The sequence below is a fragment of the Macrobrachium nipponense genome, chromosome 46 (genome assembly GCF_015104395.2).
Source record: "Macrobrachium nipponense isolate FS-2020 chromosome 46, ASM1510439v2, whole genome shotgun sequence".
In the NCBI taxonomy this organism is placed as follows: domain Eukaryota; kingdom Metazoa; phylum Arthropoda; class Malacostraca; order Decapoda; family Palaemonidae; genus Macrobrachium; species Macrobrachium nipponense.
Window position 1 is genome coordinate 2,814,600 of NC_061106.1, and position 27,500 is coordinate 2,842,099.

The 27,500-nt window shown below is 37.3% G+C and overlaps 1 protein-coding gene and 1 non-coding gene across 2 annotated transcripts in view; both read right to left on the minus strand.

The window, feature by feature from the left end:
• LOC135214728 (uncharacterized) overlaps nucleotides 1–27,500 on the minus strand; it is a 768,750-nt gene that overhangs the window by 13,001 nt on the left and 728,249 nt on the right. The window lies entirely within an intron of this gene.
• Trnag-gcc (transfer RNA glycine (anticodon GCC)) lies at nucleotides 9,375–9,445 on the minus strand. The gene has a single exon. It is a non-coding gene; the product is annotated as a tRNA-Gly (tRNA).

Genomic DNA, 27,500 nt, shown 5'->3' on the forward strand with positions numbered 1-27,500 from the left:
TCAATAAATATGACTATTACTCTCATCAACGCGTAAGCTTTCGTTCAAATACATAAAAGTAAATTTGTCTTACAAAATAAAACATAGTACCATATCGAGATATTTTCGTAGAAACTTAGTGGTCCTTACAGTACAATAAATACAACCAAAAAATTTAAAACAAGAAATGACAAACTTCAAATTTTTTATAAAAGATTTAAAGTATCACAAACCGTACGTAGAGAAATAACTGAAAATTCAGATGTTTCCGCGGTCGAATTAACATTAAGTTGAGTAGAAATACAGCAAGACCTTCAGGGTTCCATCTAAGCTGAAGGAAGAAAGAAGAGAAGAAGGAGTTACGCGAGGAACAGGAAATTGCAAAACAATTTCGAGACAGTCAGACACATCCATTATTGAGGTTGCAACGTAAGCTTTTGGAGAAATACAAAAAAACTGTCGAATTTTAGCACATTATCACGTTGTACACATTTTACGTAGAGCCCATAGCCTTTGTTAACGCTCTCTCTCTCTCTCCTCTCTCTCTCTCTCTCTCTCTCTCTCTCTCTCTCTCTCTCTTCAGTTTTCAGCACTTATGGCTCAAACACCATGATGTGCTTTTATATGAAGATGAACAACGACGAACCACTCAGGCGAAAATATATGAATGTAGTCTTTTTGAAGGATTCTCTCTCTCTCTCTCTCTCTCTCTCTCTCTCTCTCTCTCTGTCCGTGATGTGATGTACAATAAGACTGAGTAAGGCTTAAGCTTGAAAGGAATGCCGTTCAAGAAATCTGATTCCTTTGCTAATAAAGGACTGAGTTCAGAGTAATTCCTTGCGGTTGAAGGTGGAAGCGAAGTCGGTGTAGAGGTGAAGAAAGAGAAGTCGAACAATGCCAAGATGAAACACCACATACACGTATACATATACACTCGTATATACATACGCACACACCCAATATATATATATATAATATATGCACATATGACCGTGAATGCGCGCGGGTACCTGATCTGTGGGAGTAATAATATCCTCAGGTTTGGGTGGAAATCAATTTACGAATAAGAATATTTAATCGTAACATGATTATCCAGGCAAGTTATGTTCATTCACTTCCAATTCACTATCAAGTTCATCCTTGTACATTGCAAATGATATAACTTCAAGCTGCCACACCTTAGACGGGAACCCAACCGGCGCATGTTGAAAGATTCAGTGGCGACCTTTACCAGTAAACCATCAAGACAGAAAGATACAATCTTAGAAGTGACATTTTTTCTATAAGCTGTTAGAGGATAAATGAATTTTCTCGTCGTTACCGAAATAGAAAATCTTACTTCACGGAGGACTGATACCGTCATTAACAGGAACCTCACCAACCAAATGAAAAGGAATTAACAGGGAACAAAAAAAAAAAAAAAAAAAAAAACCTAAATGACTACAAATCAGATCAAGGATATGTTATACTACCTTCCTCATAATTAATTTCGCCAAGCTTTCCAAGTATAAATCTATTTTGCATTGCTGCGTTCAGTAAATCAATGCTTAATGGTACCATTTATATATGATGGCACGTAAGTTAAATTTTTATCAAACGGTACCTTTTGTAATAATTAAACCAATCTAAATATTCTGTAAGGAAATATTTTAATCCAGAGCCCATCAGTCATTCAAGGCAAAACAAGCCTTTCACGGCCACCACAAGACCTTCGAGAAAACAGTATAATAGATTTGAAATGTAGCATAAGAACGAAGAGAACAAGAAAGGCAAAGCAGAAAACCATAGCCAGAATCCGGGAGTTCGTGGCTTTAGAGGCAATTGCTCAGCACAGGTGTTGAGAACATGGTTCCAAACAGTTCAAGGGAAGTGACGATGGAAATCCCTGAGCCACAACACAGCGGATTATACATATAAGCCATCATCAGAGTAAGGCTGCGAGTGAGAGAGAGAGAGCATGCTGAGGATGCTGGCGGAACTGACATCCCTGAGATTTTATCTTATCCTCATTATCGTCGTCATTCAGGTTTATTTCGTGGGACCCTCCTGCCGGTCCAAATTCGATTCACCAGGCAGTTCCCTTTCAATTGTTAGATATCCTTTGAATGTTTAAATTATCCTTAAATATCTCCAGTTTTAACACCATTTTCAGTTCCCTGGACAACTTCTTAAAATAATGTAGGGGTTAATTTTCTAAAAAGTTTGTCGCTCTACTGATTTGCTCTCGTCCACGCATCTGACATTACACCATTTCCCTGATATAGTGTTCCAGGACGTCTATTAGATGTTTTGGTTTCATATTCATTACTGCACTGTACGTTAAAAAGCATATTTATTTTTTTAATTTTTGCGTTAATACAAAGCCAACAAGGCTCAGTGAAGATGGCTGCTAACCTCTCACGATGGACCTCTTCCTTGTTATTTGCGCTTCCTTTCTCCTATTAAACCTCTTTAGTAAATTGTTAGACCTTTGCGGAGGTATTTGTTGGCGGTATATTTACGTATTCTAATGTCCGCTTGATTTCAGTCCTTTACTATCCAACTGACTTGCGACAGAACTGCTCCTTAACTTGTTCGTTATTATAAAAGGCTGTATGGCTTAAGACTGACTCATCTAAAAGTTGTTTTTTATGCGGTAATGGGCACCTGACCTGACATGAACAAAAACAATTCAATAAATAAGGAAGAAATCAAAATAACTTTTCCCTCAGTATGGTTACAGACAAAATAAAGAAACACTGTGGCATATGAAATACAAAAAAAGAAAAAGTCTATCACACAACTCTGCTAATGGTGTCATTCAGTACACAAAAATAATCTATCTAATCAGATATTACGGCAAAATTTCTAGTTCAACCTGTGGAGATTACTTTATTGATTGAGGAGAAATGGGACGAGCATTCTTTGTCATTTCTTTTAGTCACAGATGCATCGCGAGGGCTATCTAGAATAACAGTTTTTGTCGTGGATTCCCAACAGCATTCAAAACAATATCATGATTGATAAAACGATCAAAATCTAAAGGTCGTTCGCGCGCCCTCTCTCTATCTCACACACACACAAACACACGCGCACACACACACACACACACACACACAACACACGCGCACACATACACACACACACACACACACACACACACACGCTCTACTACTTGTCCGTGAGCACGTAGCTCTCTATCACAATGAGGACGAAAGAAATCCAACACCAATCCATTTTATTTTTTCATTTCAAGACGTAAAAATAGACAGAAATAACGAGCTCTCTTATCACTTATGGTGGGCCAACATTCTTATACATGATTAAATAAAGAAATTTCGGTTGCTTCCAGTTTCTGTTTAGTGGTTCTATATGTAAAAGGTGAAAAAAGAGCTAAGACAAAACGTACAGCGTAGCACGCATGGAAAAAGTGACATTTATAAAAATAAATGTATGCAATTTAAATGAGCAAATTAGATCATAAAATAGGAGTATGTCATTTTAAACATACAAAGCGTATGATCGTCCGTGTCTCTTCATACAAAGCCAGAAACACTCATTAACCTTCAAAGTCCACAAAATGAACATGACTGTTTTTCTTGGTTTTATAGCGAAGGGAACTAACGAAATTTGGTTCGGGGCAGTTAGGACACAGAGACATCTTAATAGATCCATGCAAAAATAATGAGTAAAATCCTTCATGGAATCCTATCAAGAAAGCAGACCTCAGCTCAACAAAATTGCTATCAAAGAAAACTGCCTATACAAAATTGTTAGACCATTAAGAACATGACATCCAATCACGACACACAATCATTGCCGCCAGCTATAATTCCCTTTCGTCTGATTTTGACGGATCTCTAAGTAGCTGAATCTTTCAAGGTTTGCTTTTGAACTTTTCACCCATTCTATTCTTCTAAAAGCCCCTATAATCAACCATCATTTTTAACATTCCAACAGAGTTCTTTAGTTCATTAATTAATTAAATAATGTGTCAGACAACATAGATTAAGCCAGCCGTGTGCTGGCACGGGCTCTTGCTTTTCAGCCGTCGTTTCAGCTGTCGGACAAGACCACGGTCTAGATAAGACAGACATAACAGAAGCTACCCGGACGGCAATCCCCACACAACACAGGTGATTGGATGCTTCCCAAAGTAAAGGCACTCGAGCAAGTTTTAAGCCTGAACACTTACTTACTCGAGCAAGTTTTAAGCCTGAACACTTATTCACTCGAGCAAGTTTTAAGCCTGAACACTTACTTATTCGAGCAAGTTTTAAGCCTGAACACTTACTTATTCGAGCAAGTTTTAAACCTGAACACTTGTTTATGATACCAAGCATACTACGTGTACTTGCCTAAGCCTTCCCTCGGCCCCTAACTTACGTAAGTTGCTTATACTGACTGGCCTAATGTGAATGCCATGTGCCGATTAGCTTATCAAAGTCGTAGGAGGTGGAGTTAGTAAAAGTGTCAACCAAAGTCGTAGGAGGTGGTGTTAGTAAAAGAGTCAACAGTCGTGTGCCTCTGGGATGGATGGAGAGAAATCGGTGCGCTAAACTGCTCCAAGTTCAGTGGTTTTCCTTGTGACTGAAGTTTACAACCTAAAATTTGGAATTATGCAATCTAGATTTTCATGTGCTGGCGTGGCTTATTTTTTGCCATGGCATATTTGTGTACTTGTTTTTTTGAATGTGTTCATGGCACTACTGCCTGTCAAGCAGTCGAAGAAAGACAAAGCTTTAAATTCTGGACCAGTTTGGTTTACAGGTGATCTTGATCTCCCTGTATCTGTGTACACGTGTGCTGTGCATATGTTACATGCATTGTACTGGTTTCTTTTGATGTTCAATGCTGAATACTGTACTATAGTACAAGCATTGCACAAATACTGGTTTCTTTTGATGCTCAATGCTGAATACTGTACTAAAAATTGACGATGTATTTACCTATACAGTGTTCAGTATCATATGTGGGCAAGATGGCAGACAAAAAAAAAGTGATGTCTCAGACAGAGCATATGGAGCTTGACTGAGACATCCTTATTTGTTACTGGCAACAACATTTGCCGGTGTACTGATTCGTGGAACCGAACTGAGGACGAGAGCGTCAAATATTCCCATGTGCTTCAAACTTCGGTATGGATGGATGGATGGATTATGGAATTTAGGGCATAGCCCAAGCGCTGGGACCTATAAGATCATTCACCGCTGAAATGAAAGTATGGCTAGATGGAAAAATGAGAAATGAAATGAAAATGATAAACTGATGACAATCCTGTACATCAGCAAAGGCCATTTTACTCTCCCCCAGCATTCAGATCATCCAAAGTCAAACTTCGGTATGGTCTCGCTCACCACAACACTTATGGAAAGGCATTGGCAACTTCAGGCGAAGTTACAAGAATTTAGGCTCTGAGACGATCTTGCAGCCACAGCAAATTAGAGTCGCATATACTCGACTCATCACCAAATAAAAGGACGAGATGTTGAATGACCACGAATGCATGCCAAGAGATAGTGATATTTCTTCTTAAAATTACAATAATCAAATGGTCTTGTTTTCCTTTTAAGTTTTTCTGAGTTCTCAATGATATTGAACATTATCTGGAACGCCCCGAGAAAATTGACCTATTGTGTGCACAGAAGAATATGGTGATTACAGATATTTGCATATCCCTGTCTCACAGCTATATTTTCTTATTGAGAGAGAGAGAGAGAGAGAGAGAGAGAGATTTTATCCTAAACTCTTTCTTTTGTCACACCATCCCAGCAGGTGATAACATCGATTTCCCATCAAAAGATCACCCGAATGACTTCGAGGACCGACTTCGAGTATCCTCGAAGGTCACAGCGCCTCCATGCTCCATCCATCATGGTGTGACTCTTCAGCTGACCACAGCTCCACTATTGACACACCAAACGCTCACCAATTCCTTATAACGAGTTTCTTAGCAAGCTGTGCGCCAGCGCTTTTCCAAAGTTTAAAAGCAACTTCATTTGAGCATAACGAATCACGTTATTTCTCAGGTACACTTAGGGAAATGATGTCTTTTCGCCCCTTTTTGTAACATGGATCTTTAGAAGCCCTAATATCGGAGATCAGGATTTGATTTCATTAAGATTTTTTGAAATATCTTAATCTTGCTTATTTTCAGACCACAGAGCAACTGAAAAGTATTTCGCTTTCGCATTTAATAGAATAGACGACCCGAGATGATATATTTCGTATTACTTTGATATACTATACATCGCATAAGATGGAACACAGGAGAAAAATGGTTAACACCACATTATACTTTTCAGAAACCATTCCACTATGCTCTTATATCCTCGTGTATATTCTATAAAGTACGGGACGAAAAATGTAAGGGAAACCTTCTAACACAAATTTGTTGTTTTGCAATGAGCCTTAATAATAATAATAATAATAATAATAATAATAATAATAATAATAATAATAATAATAATAATAATAATAGGATATTCGATATATTAATATAATAGTGAACAAAAGAGAGCCGGTTATACATTTTGTAAATCTGGATAAAGTTTACAATCGATGACACAAACCAAAAATCCAGAGTTTGGTCAATATAAGATTTTCGTGCTCTATACCACAAATATTGGCTCCCTCCCTCATTACCATAATCCATCAACATTCATTGATACGTAATGATTTCGATAAGCATCCATAATGTTACGGCTACTGTTTTGTAGAGCAAACTTTATCAATAAAGGAAATAGTTGTTTAGTTCATGGCATCACATTAGGGAACAAACGGAAATAAATACCGCAGGCGATAACAACTACTGTAGTAATTATACTGTTAATACAAGAATACAGAATATATTTCTTTTATTGTTCTGTAATACTAATAAAAGAACACAGAAAGTATTTATTGTTTTCACTTTCCTTAAAAGAAACTACAGTAAATAATTAATAGTATACGTAATGATCTTCACATCAGGTCATTCAACACCGAAACTTAAACAAGAAAACGTAAAAGCTTTTTTGGATGAGTTAATGAAAAATAAATATACAAATACAGAAAAAATTGTAAATGCTCATTAAATACTGCATCTACAAACACAATAAAAATGATAATAAAAGAGCAAAATAAAATAGAGAAAAAGCAGGAATATCCTTTGCTTTACTGTGTGCGAGTCTGCAACCAGTCCCACCGAGTCGAACCGAGTCTCCACTTGCCGAAGGGGAGAGGTCGTCCACGACTTCACCAACTCCTCCAGGAAGGAAAGACTTGGCTTATTTTCATCAACTTTATAGGCTTGGCGAAGGGACGAACACAGCGTGATACGTATTCACGAACGGGGTTAACTCTTTCTAAAGTAAACAGTGAAACAGAGACATCTGGTTTAAAGGCTCCTGCTAAACTATACACACTGAAACACAAATTAATATATATATATATATATATATATATATATATATATATATATATATATATATATATAAGCGAATTTCTTCCTATTAGTTTTCCTGCGGTATTCGTTTATATCATGAAGTCAAGTGCACCTACTGTGATTTTTAAGCTTTTTATATTATATATATATATATATATATATATATATATTATATATATATCTATATATAGATATATGTATATATATAGTATATTATATATATATATATATATATATATAAGGTAGAGCGAATTGGATATCAAAGGACAGTTGTAGCTTAATGCATGTATATGAATCACGGTGATGTGATAAGAATTAATATACACATACATACACACACATACACATACTCACAACACACACACACACACACACACATATATATATATATATATATATATATATATATATATATATATATATATATATATATGAAAAATATGCACGACTAAAAGGAATATTCAATTTCCTTTAAAATCTGAGCATCACCGTCCATGTTTACTGTCGTCTCCTCTTGAGCAAACAGAAAACTGACACTAATGTAATTACATTTGGAACCTGAGTTTAATTGTAATATGAACAGCATCCATGATAAATTAAGACAAATGCCAATGAATCCCTCTTGCCCAAAAGGTGTACGTGCCATGATCGCTCATAGGTAATTGTTGAGTGGGCAGCGGTGATGTAGTGACACGTCAAGCAAGAGGCGACCAGATAAATAATCACGGCGCTAATTGGCGCCCTGGGTGGCGCTTTCAGTGTGAAACTGTCCCTTGGCCAAGAGGCACCCACTGAAACTTGACAATCACCAGTTTGAAAGACTCCAATCTCAAATTACAATCAAGCTCTTCCAGGCGAGTGGAGAATGTTTTTTGTTTTTTTTTTAACGTTGCATGGAACAACCAGTGATTATTCAGTAACAGGACCAACGGCTTTACGCGACTTCCGAACCACGTCGAGAGTGAACTCCTATCTCCTATCACCAGAAATACACATCTCTCGCACCTCAATGGAATGACCGAGAATCGAACTCGCGGCCACCTAGGAGACAGGCAAAGACCATACCAACCACGCCAATGAAGCGCTCATGTTGTGTCTAAGATAGTCAAAGTACAGCTTCTACTTCAAGCACATCTTAACCCGGAAGAAGGTATTTTCATATTCACTTCATGCCTCATTTTATCACAGGGCCGAGAGACATCTAAATTAGCTTGAGAAATCAAGGCTTGACTGGAGAAAATCTCAGTAAAAGGACCAGTAGACAATAGACATCTTATTCAACCGTGAAAATACAGCCTCACCAAGAGCTATGTGGGCGTTACACAGCTGACAGGGGCTTTCCTCTTCATACATACATACATACATACATACATACATACATATATAATAATATATATAATATATATATATATATATACATATATTATCCATACATACATCATACATACATACATATATATATATATAATATATATATATATATATATATATATATATATATTATATATTTTATATATAATCATATATTTAAAATTCACAGTAGATGCAAGTGACTTCATTATATAAGCGTATACCACTGGCTTATATATATATATATATGTATTTTATATATATATATATATATATATATATATATATATATATATATATATATATATATATATATATATATATATATATATATATATATATATATATATATATATCTATTATATATATATATTATATGTATATGTGTATGTATGTATAAATAAGCCAGTCATTTGCCTGTGGTATTCGCTTATATAATGAAGTCACTTCAACATATTCACGTGGAACGAGCACACCATTGTGATCATTGACTTGAAATTCAATCTTTCAAAACCCACACTGCTGGAGTAACTGATCATGATACAGAGACAGTGATTTTTCATCCGACCAGGGGAGCTGCCAACCCTTGACATTCGAGACATGTCAAAACACTACCCACTTGTACCTGCAAAAAAATATACAATGCATCGGCCGGGAATCGAACCCGGGCCTCCCGCGTGGCAGGCGAGAATTCTACCACTGAACCACCGATGCCTTGAAAAGCTAGGTCACTACCGAAGCACTGAAGGCACCAACCAATGAATCCGTCTGTGGAGTTCATTAGATCGTTGTTTGATTGTAGTTAAGGATTAAGATTTATGTGTCGGGCATTTCTCACGCTTTAGGATACTTGGGTGCAAGGAAACATGAAGAAAGATTCTGATGTAAACTATATTTGCGTTGTTCTGTCGCATGCGAGGACGTAGTAGGGTAAAATACGGAATGGCCACCTGGTGGCCACCTCTACCATAGCGCGAACACCCTCCCGAAGATCGGAAATTTTGGCCTTCATTTGTGACTTGGGAGAAAAAACTTACTTCGAGAGGAAAGTAGAGGTCTCGAGGTGTTGCTTCGACGGACGCTGGCTCTTGACTAATGTCTATCTTGGGTTACAGGACGTGTTTAAGTATTTTTTTCGGGAAGGTGGTCACACTACGGTAGAGATAGTCAAACCCGGTCAGATACTGACATATATGTTGAATGTTTCATTGAAACTGGTAAATCTGGCATTATTCAGAAAGGCGAATGGTAAATTCGCATCGGCTATTTCGTAATACGTTTGTTGAACAAATTAACAAACTATCTGACCAGCTAGTCACACTTGGTACTGTAACGTGACCATCAATCATTTATGCTAACTAATTCTGTTCATGCTCTTATATTCCAATAAATACCTCCTATACATAGTGGTTGAAAAACAGGAAGAAACCTCACATAATCGTGCAGTGAATGTGTAATAGACCCACATCCCCTCTATGGCAATTTTTATGGCAAAGGTGTCAAAGTTGATTACTATTAAGATAGAAGAAGACAACCTCGCTTACGTACCAACTCAAATGGTATCGAGAGAGAAATAAATCATCAGAAAAGGTGACAGTGCGCTTTCTGTTTATAAAGGGAGAGGAACATTGTCTTGTAAGATTCAAATCTTAGCCTAGTGTGAATAAATCTAAAGTGACGAAGACAAAAACCTGCGATATCCAACCCGTCTCACTGGATTTCGAAAACAAGACCATAGACGAGGCCTGAGAGGAGATTACATCTATAATGTTTAGAAATGTTTTCCCGTTTCTCGAAACCTGCCCGCAAAACAAAGTAAGAAATTCATTCCAGCCACACAAACTCAAAGAGAGAGAGAGAATATTCTCCTCTTGTTCAAAGGCATAAACATTCACATTCATGTGCTCGAAACATACCTTGGAGAAGTACAAATAGCTGGGAATTTTTTCCCAAGTTGCCGCTTTTTTCAGCTTGAAGTAAACCTTTGCTATTTTCACACCATTGTGCAAATATTAAACAGAAGGCAATAGAGGAAAGAAGGGAGTTCTCTGTCAGACCTTATCATAAATTATCACTTACGGGGAGCTCACTTACTGTTTTGACTTTTTTTTTTCTTTGGAAATAGATACAGTTAGAAAAAAAGAACTACCTGGCTTCAATACTTGCTATCCTATCATGTTATCAAGATACGCCCAGTTCATTCTTATCTTAAGGTCAATAGTGATTTCCATATTCGCATCAGAATCCCTTTGGACAATGCACTGACTTTGATTTACAATTTTCCAACCCTTTCCAAAGATTTCGCACAACGAATACCTACGACAGCCATAACATACAATACCTGAATCGCAGGGAAAGAAAAAGCAAATTCAAAATATCAGTGACAAGAAATCAAAACTTTAAAAGAAGAAATTTACTGATGAGAGGGTACTGCCCATAGATGAAATACTAAGAATGCTTCACAAACCTCTCATAGGAAGGTCCGAACAATGGATTGAGAGAGAGAGAGAGAGAGAGAGAGAGAGAGAGAGAGAGAGAGAGAATAGAAACCACAAAGCCAAACGATTCTTATATGAAAGATCAGAAAGTATTGTCAAACTTTCCTCCCTTTGACAAAAAGTGGACCTGAAGAGATATAATCAAGACGACATTCCTGATAACGTTCAGACAGACACCTGAAGTGATTTAATTCAACATATTGACGCCAGACTCGGGTTAAATTTATATTATTTTCAGTGATAAAAATAGTTGAAATAAAAGGTTTCTATAAAACATATATGTCTCTTGTTGCAATTTTAACAATAACCGCACTAAGAATAATAAATATTATCATTGCTGGAAGAATATAAAAGCTCTAATAATGGTTATAATAATTTCATCGCCTAAGAATTGAAAGCAGAATGCCACACAAGCAAATTTCTCTCCAGGCCTAATGTAGCGATCTTGAAGTAGTAATCTTTCCGGCACTCGTCATCTCCACCTTTATCTATCATTTTCTCGGTAAGAGGGAGGACTGCAGAGAGAGAGAGAGAGAGAGAGAGAGAGAACTGGGAGGACCAAATCCCCATCACTTAGCGGGCTTTAAAACTTTGATTTTGGGATCTTGCAAAGCGTCACACAAACTTGGCGGTAACTTAACATCGTCTCACCGTTTCAGAAAATTTGAAAAGTCTGGCTAATGAGTACAGAGTGGTTCAGCAACCAGCCTTTAATTGCAGTTAATGTACCGGAATCATTGGTTAATTGAAGATGCCTTGCACACAACTTCCCCGATTTTCTCGCCCCCCCCCCCCAACCCCCCCGCCCAAACCCCCACCCTTCACCCTTACCCAATCCACGACCTACAAGCTACCAGTACCCGGTTCATCCAAAATGTTCCACATTTTAGTTATTTTCCATCAGCGTTACACATGAACTATCATTATTACTATTATCACCTATTATCACACAACAGCTGTTTGCAATGAAGGAAGAAGTCAGGAATACACAGTACTGTACACATTTATATACAAGGACAGCGTTGAAAAAACTTTCTAAAAACCACATCAGGATGAAACTGCAAATTAATACACAGAATAGTACGAGTAAAACTGAATTCGATGAGATGAAAATACGCGAAGAGAAACTCAAAGACTGCAAAGAACACGAGAAAATGAGATGCCACTTTTGGTAAGAAAAGCGGAAAATAAGATAATGTAAGATGGCGATGAATAGAAACCGGATAAAACAGGGAGGAGCGAACGGGAAAATCTCCCTGTGAGCCAAGATTGCCGAGAGATTTGGGGAACAGGAGTTACTGACTTGGAGGAGGCAGAGAGAGAGAGAGAGAGAGAGAGAGAGAGAGAGAGAGAGAGAGAGAGAGAATTAATAAGAAAGAAGAAACTACATTTGAATCAGACTTGTCAGCAGTGAGGGTTAATAAGTCTTTCTAATGCATTATTAAATAAACTAACTTTTTTGCCAGTTGATTGTATGATTGTAATGTAATTGTAACTCAGAAGTTGCACCCTTTTCATAAGGAGAAGCCCATTGGAGCCATTAACATGAAATTCAAGCTTCCAAAGAATATGGTGTTCATTTGAAAGAAGTAACAGAAGTTAACAGGAAATACAGAAAGAAGAGATCAATTATTTGAAGATAAAAATAAATAACGCATAAATAAATAAACAGATAAAAATGTATGAAATTTATTAAAATAACTGAGACTAAGGCAGAATCATTTCTCATAAGTGAGACTTTATAACAGCCACAAGTGTAGCATTATCAGCATACTGAACAATCTTGTTCTCCAGACCAACAACCATATCACTTGAATGCGCGAAAAATAACAGCGGACCAAGAAGCTACCCTGTGGAATGCTATAGACACAAATGGTCTTGGTTCGCTAGGAATATATATATATATATATATATATATATATATATAATATATATATATATATATATATATATATATATATATATATATATATATATATATATATATATATAAACCATACGTCCGACGTTTCCAATGACATCCAAAGAGTGTTAATTACCCAGTTACCAGTAATTCTTTTGGACAGATGCTAGCCTTATGCTTTTATCCAACCTGGGTGCATCCCATGTCTAACTAGCACATTCACTGCTTATATCAGGAGAGAATGAAGATGGAATATCACACAATGTGGTGAAGCATTAAATGAAAGTTTTAGTAAAGGAAAAAAAATGATCATTTGAATTGTATATGAATGACAGGTGATATTATGTGTAGGTATACAGGAAGTTATTCTTCAAGGAAGGAAGTGCAGATAGGAAGGTTAATTAACAAATGGATCTCAGAGTAAGAGATACAAATGGGGTGATGTGGCCTGGAGTGATGAAATCCTGGGTGGAGGGAGTAAGCTTTTTTGAGATATATTGAATGTGGAAGACAAAAAGAGCAGAGCTGACTGGTGAAAGAGTGAAATGGGTTGGTGCAGGTTTGAGAATGCTTCTGGAAGTGACTGTTGGGTTTGGTTGCAGGTTAGTTTAGCTTCAGACAGCTTTATTCCGACATGGACCTTTGCCCAAAGGTGGCAGTATGAGAGGGAATAAGAGACCTGGTGTGGAACTCTGGCAGCTGAGAATGTAATGACTCATTAAGAAGTTCGAGAATGGAAAGATACCTGGAAATAATGCTGCTGTATAGTGGTGCTCATAGCTATGGAAGGTTTGAAGATATGTTTGGATAAAGAAAAATTTCCTGAGAAATGAGTGAGAGGACTATTGTTCTATTGCATAATAGTGATATAGGAATTCTTCAGAATTGTAGGGGTATAACATCACTTGGTTTACTAGGGAAGGTGTATGTAAGATTTTGATAAAGGAAGCAAGGCACATGGATTGATGGAGGACAAACAACATAGATTGAGGAAAAAAGTGAATTTGCAACCAAGTGTTTGTAACAAAGCAGTTATGTGAAAAGTTCTTAAGTAAAGAGAAAAATCTGTATGTGCATGCATGGACTTAGGCAAAGTTTGTGACAATTTATAGAGAGTCAATATGAAGGATGTTGAGGATGCATCACACTAACATAAGTTACAGAGAACAGAAGTTTGAGATGAAGGTGGAGTCGGAATGTGGAGACGGGAATGAGACATAAATATAATGTCAGAACAGGGAATAATGCAAGAAGTTTGTTTCAACATATGAATGAATGCAACCACACTATGAACTGGAAAGAAGCGAAAGAGATCATGTTCTGTAAAGACATCATAAAACGAAATATTGTTGAATCATGCATAATAAAGAAAAATCGTGTAGATTTGATCAACAACAGCCCCCGGATGTACAAACTGGATGAACTACTTGTAAATAACATTTTTAGACAATTAGTTTTTAAATAGTAGTACGATAGTTTTTATGTTTATGTATTGCTGCCACAGAGGTGTCCTTGTAACAAATAATGAATTTTTGTATCACTTGACCCTGAGGAGGTGTGAAAAATACACGAAAGCGCTCGGTCAACCCCTTTCATTCCTTCCTCCAGCTTTACGACTACATGAAATATCGCATGCTTTAGCGATAGTTCGTCAATATATATATATATATATATATATATATATATATATATATATATATATATATATATATATATATATATATATAAACCCAAAAATAAGCTTGGCTGTAAATAGACGTCTAAAGTTTCGTAATATTCCAGATCGTGTAATTATGTTGCTTTTAGTGAGGATGATTAATTTTTGTACGGAACGTTTCTCAATATCAATACTTTGCGGAGATATTTCTAAAAAGAGAAAAAATTATTATATGAAGTTAATAAGTATTATACAATAAAAATGACAAAATCTACATCTGCTTTATGGCTATTTGAGTTGTACTTGCTATTTTACAGTTTTCTTTTTTAATTAATGGCAGTAGTGTTGATGTAAGAAAGCAATAGCCATGTCAAATAAAGAGGCAAATCGGCTAAGTGACAGTGTTGCAGCTGAGCACAATTTACTAATCGCGTTCAAAAGCTCATCAAAGCCAAAAAGGTATCCAACAGATAAGTTGCAATTTCGGTGAAGAAATATGAAAGTTGAAAAAAAAAACTTTTATAATTTCCTAAGCTTCTTAAACCTCAGGATGAACGGAGAACATCAAGTTTGCCCAACTCAGCCTAACAAAGTTTTTATTGGAATTAGGTATTTAGAAGTTCATTTTCTTCCCTGATACTTTTTCTTGGGTATCCAAGAGCACTTCAAAAGACGGACGGCGTTGGTCTCTCTGCCTGTGTGCTTGTCTCGTTAAAGCATAGTTGAAAGATCATGCTCTGAGAGGAGAGAGAGAGAGAGAGAGAGAGAGAGAGAGGTTACTGAATAATCTTTATTTTTTGAACCATATATTGCAGATGAAAACAGACTAAAGATTAAAACTGGCAAATTTCACTTTTCTAACTGTACATATTTCTGAAAGTGCCTACTTTTAAATATGTGCGATTTTAGGTCAAGATACATAAAAACTAGAAAACGACGTACATTTTTTTTTTATAACTTCCTGATTTTCTAATTCATAACCTAAAGCAGCCCATAAAAAGAAACTAACTGTCCACCAAAATTTTCTGCTCAAGTGAAGTTTTTAGACATACAAGAACTTTTATCAGAATGTGAAAATAAACAAAACTGTGACAACTTTATCCAGAACATCAGCTGTGGAGGCTACAAAATCCTTATTTCCATCCCTTCACTCTCCCTCGGGTGACATCGCACCACGCAAACGTTTGGCCCTTGGTTGGAAAAAGGAAAGGATTCGGGAAAGGTGACCTTTGAAATTTGTTCAAGATGTTTAAGACACTTGTGAGGGCGACATTCACAAAGCTTAACAATAATTCAGTGATGATTAAGCACCAGTAATAAGCTACAACAAAGACACTACGACAAGGCTAATAATAAAGATTGACAAAAAGTATAATACAAATAATTTTAAAAATTGTGATAACTAAAATAAACTCAGCCTATTGTGCTTGAAGAGAACTACCTGGATGGAGGGTCCTTTCCAAGACGTGGCCTCCCTTGATACAAAGACCAAGTTCAAGCTAGCAAGATTCCTAGTCACGTGCTCTGTTGCTTGGGGTTACCTCACACCCTGGACTGTGAGTGGAAGGGTGAAATCCTATCATCCATCTATAATAATAAAATCGAAGAGTATATTGTTTGTCCTCCCTTAGGCGACAGTAAGGGAGACATGACAAAGCCACCCACCCCCTGCAAACTATTTTCTCCTCCCCGGGTGGGGCGGGGAGCGGGAGGGTAGAGGAGACATCCTTTCTCCTCCTGCAAACCTGTTTATTCGCCCCGGGTGAGGGCGGGGTAAGTAGGGGATCGTGAGGGTAGGGGAGATATGACGGGCAGCACCGGGTTCCAGCGACGAGTAGCGTCTGCCATCAAGCTCGTCATACCAATAAAATTCGTGGCAATGGCGCAGAGCGTCTTTTGATGCCGGAGTCTTCTTGGCGATGGGGGTCTCCATCTGTGGAATGATGTGCAAAGTTTTGGTTCGGAATTGTTGAGCAAAGTGTCCTAAGAGCGGGGTGCTTTTTCAAGTATTCAATTCTATAGCTGACGGATGAATTGCAGTCAGGGAACATTCATGCTTCTTTTAACAGCGTCTTCACTCATGACTAGGGCTGAATGACTACCCATAAGAGGTTAGACAGATTCTCTTAAGTACCTGTTAAATCTAAGTTGAGTATATCTTGGTTTAACCAGACCACTAAGCTGATTAACAGCTCTCCTAGGGCTAGCCCGAAGGATTATTTATTTATACGTGGCTAGGAACCAACAGCTTATTGTGGGATCCGAACCACTTAATATCGAGAAATGAATTTCTCATCACCAGAAAAAATTCCCCTGATTCCACGTTGGCAGAGCGGGGAATCGACCTCGGGACTCAAGTACCTGTTACCAATGGATTTGGTAAAAAGATCACACAAGATTCCATCGGAAGAAGAGTGGCAAGTGTCTGACAGGAAATAAACGTAACATTTTAAAGGAATCAAATCATCCACTCTTCACTCAGCTGGCTTGACAGATCTTCAGGTAATAGAATTTTTTTTCCCTACCACCAAACGTTAAATTTACTCCCAAATATTGACAAAGCTAAAAAGCAAACATTTTTCATGAACATTATTAACAAAATGAATATTCATTCTACCGTCAAGTTGCCCTTCGCCCCCTAAACTTCTCAAAACTCTTTTCTTGTGCCTCCTCTCAAAATCATTTTATAAATCCCAATTTACGTTCAGGAATGTATTGAAAGTATAAACAAAAATATATATCCTCGCCCGGCTAAGAATATGCACCTCCCCTCCTCTCTCTCTCTCTCTCTGTCGTACATTTTTTCACCAGCTACACAAAGTACTCCCACTGTCTGATGTCTGGATAAGTTTAAATCAATGGTGTTCAAACTTTTTCGGTCTGTTGCCCTCTTGGCTTCCAGACAACATTCCTTGGCCCACCAACCCTACCCTCCTTTCCGCAAAAAAAAAAAAAAAAAAAAAAAAAAAAAAAAAAAAAAAAAAAAAAAAAAAAAAAAAAAAAAAAAAATCTTTCTCCAACCCTCCCTTCCTTTCCGTAAAAAAGGAAGAAAAAAAAAACACACTTACAGATCTTTCTTCATATTTGATCGATTGCAAATTCGTAATAAGAAAGGCCTATTCTTCACAATAAATCTTAACCCAATAAGCAAATATTTGAGGTGATACAACAAGGGTAGACTTATATCTCACCTTTAGCAATAATATCGTCACAGTTTTAATGCCGATAAACAAAAACTAACATTCAGACTTTTTCCTCCACATTTGGAAGCAAAATAAGATGAAACCAAAGTTCCTTGCCTAATAGGATGCTGAGTGTGTCTTTATAAGAGCTGATATGTTATCTATGTGTACGTGATAGGAATTAAGTTCCTTTTATTTTGAACCCTCTTGCAGCCACATATCTACACCACTTTTCGCCCGCGGCCCTTTGGAGCAGGTCAGGGTCGTGATCTGATGAGTTGGTGGGGAAGCAATTTGAAAGTTTGGGATGGAAGTTTAAGTGCGAAGGCATCGCGCGGGAAGACCGCAACGATTACCGGGGGAAACAAATATTCGGTGGAAATAATACACTCATTATGAACTACAAAATTCATGTAAAGAATAAACAGGGCATTCAGGTCAGATATATTATCGGTGCGAAGTGTATATTTTAGAACTGACAATAAAAATATATAGCTGTTTATATTAACGATACAAAAATATATGGGATCATGGTTATAACAGATCAACAGTGATGAGATATATATGGGAACAGCGTAGCGAAAGCGCACATAATATGGATGGTTCAAGGAGAAGGATAGAGAGATTAAGACGACAGAATATGAGACGTTCTAGAGACCAAAATCTACCCATGGACTGTGAACAGCCCTGTGTATGTAAGAAACAACTTCAGGCTATTAGAGACCTTTGTGAATTAGAAATGATGTTTTACCAGTCTCTGCATAGCTATTATTATTTTGAATTAATATGAAGGTCACAGTAACCGTAGACACACATGGGTGTTTATATAACTATATCTACCTATCTATCTGTATACGCCACCGTTTTTAGTGGAAATAAATTTAGTAGTAAAAATAGCAATAGAAATCAAATTAACAGAAATTTGTTCAGGTTAATGAGGTGCTTTACAGCACAACAGGCGGCATGAACAGTAGTAAAGTAGATACCACCACACGACAAATAACAACTTTTTGAAGTTGTGCGTCGTGCAAAGCAACTTCAACTAATCTTCATTATACGGCCTTGGGCGAAATTCTTGTGGTACAGTGTAGGCATTTCTGCTTTTTCCACCTGCTTCTCCACCTTATTTTGCTATAGTTGTTAGTTACTCTGCTGTTTTTCCTTTCAGAAAATGCTCCGACAAAGACACCTGCGCAGCTTCAGATGACACTAAAATGACTTTCCCAGAATAATTTGACACAAAGTGATCAACAGAAAATTATATTAGAACTTTGTGAGAGTCTATAACCATCTGCTATAAACATTATGAAGTCTAACCAAATTCTATAAACACCTATGAAGTCTACAACTACTTTCTTTAAGCATCAATGAAGTATATAACAAAATTCTATAAACACCTATAAAGTCTATAACCAAATTCTATAAACATCTATGAAGTCTATAACCAAATTCTATGAACACCTATTAGAACTTTGTGAGCGGCGGTCGTTGCTGTTCTTGTACCGCACAATTTTCATTTCTAAACTTTCCTACACAATATCAATAAAATATAAATATGTTATTCTTATTCATTTGTTTCACTATAATTTGTGTGTGCGTGCGTACAATTTTCTCAATGTTATGGCCTTTTCGTCAAGGGCAGCTTCACAGAACATGACATCTCTCTCTCTCTCTCTCTCTCTCTCTCTCTCTCTCTCTCTCTCTCTCTCGTAAACATAGCTAAGAATTATACAGCTAAAAGCTTTAGACTATTCATCAAATATCCTATAAAAAAGTTTCTACCTTAAATATTACCAATCAATAGATATATTCATATTCATGATATATTAGGCATTTACTTTGTAATTTTATGAATCTAATAGTTTTATGGGGAGGATACCTTGACAGCACAGATAGTACACACAGACAACATATTCTCTCTCTCTCTCTCTCAGGTATAAATCCCTAGAAGAATTTTTTTCTGAGATTTTACTACAGTTACTATTATCATTTTCAATAGCTTATATATACCTATTATTCAAAAAGCGATTCGTGGCAGATAAATGGAATTTTCCAAGAAAACAAACTTTTTTTTTTTTTTTTTTTTTTTTTAAATCTTGCAGCACATTTCATTAAAGTATATGTTTTCTACTGAAATTTTAATATTCATCTACTGAACAGATCGGCCATCTTGGATTTGACAACGTAACCCAAATGGGAAAACGTAGGGTTTTCAGAGCGTTTTCCTAGAACATACAGAAGACTTCCACCATGTTGCTTGCTTTTGACGATAAACTTGAGAACTTCTCTTAACATCTTAAATAAGGGAAGCGCTCCAAGAATAGTGGTGATGATGAACATTTGCACACTCTTAAATTTATAAATGTTCAGTTTATAAATGCGTACAAAATACAGAAAGAATTTTAGTTGCGTCTATCTTCCAAGAAAAGCATTTGTATGCTCACTGATTAAGTGTTGTCGAGTTTTCCAACAGACGAATTACGCAAATCTCACCCTTGTCACTTTCTCAATACATTCTTCGAAAAGTAGTGAATGCCTTAAATGAGAAAAGCTTTCCCCACATTACACAGGAAAGGCCGTAAAAGTCAGTGTAAACTAACTTTAGTCTTAGAGAGGATCGCTTTGTTTATTCAGGGGAAATCCTAATTGCGAAGAAAACACTCGTAAAGAAAACGAGAGAAACAGGGATCTATGGCTGACGAAGATATGACTTGTTATTGGATCCGCAAAGAGGAAAACTCTGACACTTGATCTGACTCAGATTGACTTTGAACAAGGCGTGATCCTCCCTCCATCTTACTCGGGATGCGTGAAAAATGTTCCTCTCACGCATAAGTTTTAATTATTACATTCCTAACTTTTAACGCAATTAAAATGTGCTAAAATCTATGGTCAAATAGAGCCTTGTTTCACCGACGAAAACTAAAATAAATACGCCATACTTTATTAGAAATAATTTCTAAGTACTGTTTAACATGCACACTATTTAATTTTTACATTTTCATTCTAATAAATAAATCCTAAATATCCTATCCTTAAATTCCTGTATCGTTACCTCAACGTGAAACACCTTTTTATGACCTTTTTAGGCTCTTCCATAGACCTTTCCTAGGGCCACCCTTACCCCCCCAACAACAACAACAAAGTAGTTTGTAGGCTTACTCCCCGAGTAAGCGAAAAGAGCCTAAGGGGACTACCACAGGAGTGTTTCCACGTGTGCGCGCCCCTGTGCGCGTGGAAGGTTCCCCTCAGGAATGTTGTTTAGTTAGGGAGTTGTAGTTGGCGCTCAGCATCAACTTTTGTTAGACGAGAAGGACTTAAATGTCAGGCCGAATGTTGATGAGGATGGAGTGGATGTGTTTCGAGGGATTTCGTAGATCAGGACGACGAGTTTTCCTCGGCTTTGTAGTAGACAGGTAGGGATGTAATACTACACTCCCAATCCCACGGACGGAACAGCGAGGGGGAATGTTATGACTGTGTGTGTGTGTCAAATATTTTTACATCTACTGCAAGAACCAGGAGGAAACAGAAAGAGGCAGAAGTAGTATCTAATTTTTTCGAGTCTTTAATAGATACTCCATATACCGTACTCTGAAGACGTGTACATTAAATACACGAAAGCGCTAGGTATTTACGCCTCTTATTTCCCTCTGGCTCTCGCAGTCTACTTAGTCACGTGATCCTTGTGACGGTATAGGATGTTTGCATTCGCAAGAGGTTTGTATTCATAAATCATGGAAGTCTAATCAATACTTTCCAAGACGAACCCTAGGAATGAAATTGACTAATAACTGAAGCACCACAATTGTATTGAGCAAGACGTGACGACAATGGAAGAATATATACATCGTTTCTCCGTTGAATTAGAATTAAAATAGATAGTACCATTTCCTTTGGCCTCAGTTCCACTTCAAAAGAGTAATTGCCGACTTTAGTATCGCTTCGGTCAGGGACTCGGATCAGATCTCGTTGATGACAACATTACCGTGAATCTCACTCTTTCCCTCTCTGCCCTTCTCTGTTGGTCTGGATGTCTTTTGTTGCAGGAATATAAACATTTGCGGATGAACGGAAATTGGAATTCATATTCTGGAGGGCAAAGCGTTAAAGGGAACAGATCTTTTGCTGGTCATTTCTCAAGTTTCCCCTGATTGGGTGACATCCCAAGCACAAGACTGGGTATTATTATAGAAATTCATTAGAATTAGGCTAAAGCGTGCGTTCATAAACACAATGAACACATTTGCATACATAGATACAAATAAATACATATAAGCAGAATTTACTGGTAATTTTTACCAGATACAATAGCCACAATGCCCTCTTAACCTCTCGAAATCTTCGCGCTTTTTTTTTTGGATACGCTTGTCACTACAAAGCCTTGAGATCTCAGTGCATGAAATATGAAGAATTATGATGTCCGATAGCGGGAAACTTATCCAGGTTACCATAATTAGGACGAGGCCATTGTGGCTATTACAGTTACAAATAGATACATGTACACGTACATATCTCAGTTTATAAAAACAAGGATTAAATTACAAATGGATACTTAATATAGTATTTTTTTCCCTCCCAAGAAATAGGTAACATAAAAACTCTTAACCCACATCCTTTACGAGAGAGAGAGAGAGAGAGAGAGAGAGAGAGAGAGAGAGAGAGAGAGAGAAACTGTCTGGTGCAACGACCAAGTCACTTTTGTTTATTAGGTGGGTGGCTCCTGGCATACTACCCATTAATTTACATACCTGTGATTGGATACTAACGTTTAAAGGGGTAAAAAAAGAAAAAAGAACGGGGTTATAAAACACACTCTCTCTCTCCGCTCTCTCTCTCTCTCTCTCTCTCTCTCTCTATATATATTTATATATTTAATATATATATATATTAATATCTATATATATATATATTTTATATATATATTATATATATATAAATATATATATATAATATATATAAATATATATATATATATATAACTAATCTGCATTTTTCCGTTGGAGGATGTGGCTCAAGAATGTGTTGTCTTTCGTATCTCCGGACTTCATTTTGCTTTTTAAACTTGAATGCAGCCGAGTCACTACTAGGTACGAATTAATGATAAAGGTTTTTTTGTTGGTGGGGCAATCATGCTACACACACACACACACACACACACACACACACACACACACACACATATATATATATATATATATATATATATATATATATATATATATATATAGAGAGAGAGAGCGAGAGAGAGAGAGAGAGAGAATGTATGTGTATGCGAGTGCACGAGTGTGGATAAGTTGAGCACCACTAATCATGTCAGCTGGTGCATGGATCGCTCCCATACCTGCACCGCCCACCAGCCTGTTCGCCTGTAAAGGAATACGTAAGTACCTCGGCGTCAAGAAAAAGGATGTAGGCCTAGCAACCATATATCCTTTAAAGTAGTAGTGAGACAACAGCAGGTGATAACCTTTTGGTGACGTCCCTTCCTGGGAGGAACAAATGCGTACGAAGAAAGAGAGATGTCTATAGAGTAGTGCGTGGAAAGCATATGAATAAAAACCTGGAAAAGAAATAATCTCGTATTGAGCTGAGAACAAAGCCAAAGTCGATAAAGTCAGAAATTTATTTTCAAATGATAATATCAGCTAATTGCTTTTAATAACAGCCATTAATCTCTGTATAACTAACCGAGAACGTGCACCGATTTGGAGTGTTATCTTCATTCATCAGGATCGAAGTTCATGGACAAGCACGAAGCGATGTAATATGGGATGGTAATTAACGAGACAAAGGCGATGAATAATGGCCCTTCTAATGATGACACTTCACATGAGGTACACGCTTCAGTTAATGGCCACGTTTGCTTACAACCACCACCCACTGATAAATCTCAATTTTATCAAGATACTTACAAGGAAAGTTACGAAAAGGCTTACCACGTGAGTAAAATGTAAATTGAAGCAAAGCAAAACATTCAAACACAGCCTCATGCTTCCCTATAATAATCAGAATAATTTTCGATTAGGCGAACAACTGATGTTTGGTACTTAACCGCGACCCTAAGGCTGCCAGCACACGGACACTTTCAGTAGAAAGTGGCTGACCACTACTGCATATGAATTAATTAGTATTTACTCAGTACTTTTGCCATACTAATATAAATAAAAAAAATAGCAAAGGCCCTAAGATTGAGCCCTGCGGTACGCCATAGCCTCCGCTCCTTGGAGATGACAAAACGGAATCGGTTCTTACTGATTGATACCTATCAAAGGCCTTAGGAAAGGTCGAATAATAGGAGAGGTGATACCTTTTGGCTGTCGATGTTTTCATAAAGCCTTTCATAGGTATCACATCCAAAACTCATACACAAATGTAAACAACTGCATATCGACGACTTCTGGCTTAACGACTACTTAACGGGCGGAGTTCAGTCAGTAAGAATCGATTCGGTTTTGTCATCTCCAAGGAGCGTAGGCGATGGCGTGCAGCAGGCCTCAATCTTAGGGCCTTTGCTGTTTTTTTTTAATTATATTAAAGATGTGGAAAAACTACTGAGTAAATACTATTTAATTCAGTATGTACATGATTCTCAGATAACAATGACTGGAAATATCCATGAATTTGAAGACTTACTATGTAAATAAAGGTGAAATTGCTTTAAAGAAGCAAAAAACTACTTTCACGTGAATGGCTTAAATGTTATTGAGAACAAAATCAGTTTATATTTACAGGATCACGTCATTTAATATCTAGAATACCTACAAATGTAACAATACGTTGTGGTGAGACGCCTATCAGGCCATTAAAAACGGTAAATATATTTGTGTCCTTAAAGATCAATATATGGCATTTGATCACCACATCAGTCACATAAAAAAAAATAAATGGTGTTTTATTCTTTCTTAAACGCATAAAAGATAGGTTTAATAAGACATCTCTCTTAACAATAATAGAGTCGCTGGCCTTGAGCATAATCAACTACTGCAGAACAATATGGGGAATGACAACTCAAGAACAAATTGACCAGGTTCAGAAAGCTCGAAATTTCGTGGTTAAAACAGCTTATGGCGGGGCTAGAAAATATGAGGATGTTACACCAATTTTGAAAAGAGTTATATATATATATATATATATATATATATATATATATATATGTGTGTGTGTGTGTGTGTGTGTGTGTGTGTATGTATGTATACACACACACATATATATATACATATAATATATAGATAGATAGATAGATATATATATATATATACATATATATATATATATATATATATAAATATATATATATGTATGCACACATACATTATACATATAATATAATACATATATATAGATATATTAATATATATATATATCTAATATATAGTATAATTATATTATTCATTACCTTTCATACACGCTGATTCAGTTGGAAACTGTGCTCTAAAACCGTGTTGGTTATTTCAAAAAGAATATAAGCTGCTGGCAACGATTTTTCCTAGGAGTTTTGAAAGAATTGGGAGCAAAAAAACGGGACGACAATTCCCTACTACTTCGTCAACATCGCCACATTTAAATAAGGGAATGACATGAGGGTGTTTCCAAAGGTTTGGGAAGCGACCGGTAACACTGGATTCAATCATAACAATTGTAAAATAAAATATTCAAACAGGAAGAGCATTTTTTCATACTTATATGGAATGCCATCTGAACTGTGCGAATTTGTTTCACGTAAATCTTTGAATGCTAAGACGACTATGAGCACATCCAGGTTCAGTCGAAAATCAATTGGTATTTGGTAAAGATTCATATGCCATTTCATCCTCCAAACCTTCTTGCGATTTTCGAAAAGCGCTCTCTCCCACAGTGGCAAAATACTAATGAATATCCTCCGCCACCTTGAGGGGGTCATCGAAAGTTCGATTATAACCAATGTTTCTGAAACCGATGTCAGTTTCGATTTAGTCGCCATAGAGTCGTCGTCAGTCGTCCCGTCGCTCCCGATCATGGAATCCAAAGCTCGCCTTTTTCGTGATTATTACGAGTCGTTAGCAACTCTTCGCCCCAATCAACAGCCAACTACCCCTTTAGAAAATACCACCTCTCTACGTGAGCAGATGTCCTATGTAGACGACACATCGACAGAAACACTTTCAGCAGAAGATAGCTCAGAGCCATCAAGCCCTTCTTCTTCTTGGTTGAAGGATGACAACTCCTCCAATAACGGAAATTCAGTGACACTATGCTCCCCTATAGCTGTGAAACAGAAGCCCCCTTCTAATCAAGTCTCCTGTAACCACTCCCTTGCCGCCTCTTTCAAAATATCGAGTCTGCCAAACAAGGACTGTCTGCTTATGCAGCAGTAGCAAAGCTCGAAAAAGAAAACCCACACTTAAGCATGTCAGTGAAACTCAGTTTGGTTGGTGATCACACCAAAAACCAGAGAAACAGGAGAATTTCTGAGAGTCAACACTGCTTTCCAACTACTTGATCCATCTGAGAACGTTAGGAACCTAGTTATATGTAAATATCCAACTACCCTGCATCTAGAACCCATTCTACAGCTGCGGAATGTTCTAGACGCAAAGGGATGAATTGGGAAGTCGGGGATTCCCACAACACAAATCATTGCCACCTTTCAAGGAAATATTCCCAACCAAGTTTCCCTTAGAACATGGGGATCATTCCCTACAATACCCGAGCCACTATGATGCTACAAGTGCCATAGATCTGAACACCACAGCAGTTGGTGCACAGTCACAGAGAGATGTGATGTATACAGCAAACTACACCCTACAAAACAGTGCCTCGATGCTTTCAAGAGAGGAGAAACAGTTGCTCTCTTCAACATCATGCTTGGAACAAGCGGTGCAAATTCAGACTCGAAAAAGTTGCGAAGATGAAAGCAACTCCCCGACATCCCCCACCTTCAAAACCCATTCCAAAACCCAAGCGAGAAGCTGGAATGACCAGGATGCAGTGAAAGCAAAGAATGATGCAGCGCTAATCTAGGTAATAACTCCGCGTTGGGTATTTCTTTGGAAATGACAGTTTCCGATATTATTTGGGTTGCTAATTAAGAATTTACCGTTATTTATGAGGGGTCGACTGTAATAAAGCCCCAGGGGCTACTACTAAACACAGCGAAATACATTTGACGCCCCAATCCCTTGTGGCTGTCGCATTCGCGTTAACGTTCCTTGCATTCCGTGAGGAGTTATTGTCTAGAATTACCCAGCGCTATATAAGATGGTCAACAAGAAGTCAGAGCCAAGTGAAACAGTGCCCATCCATTACAAATCCGTGCCAAGTGAAACGGTGCTTGCCCATTCCCCACCCTCTAATCCTAACCCCAGTCAACCTCCAAAGTTGACCGTCTTCCTTCCCAAACCCATTCCACACACCTTTCTCCTTCCCCCTCTCACATTTCAGCCAGTGCCAACCAAGAAGGTCCCAAATCAGAGAAAGTTGCATAACACTCATATTTGATGGAATTATCACTCTCTTCGAACTTCTAACAGGGAAACCAATTGACAGA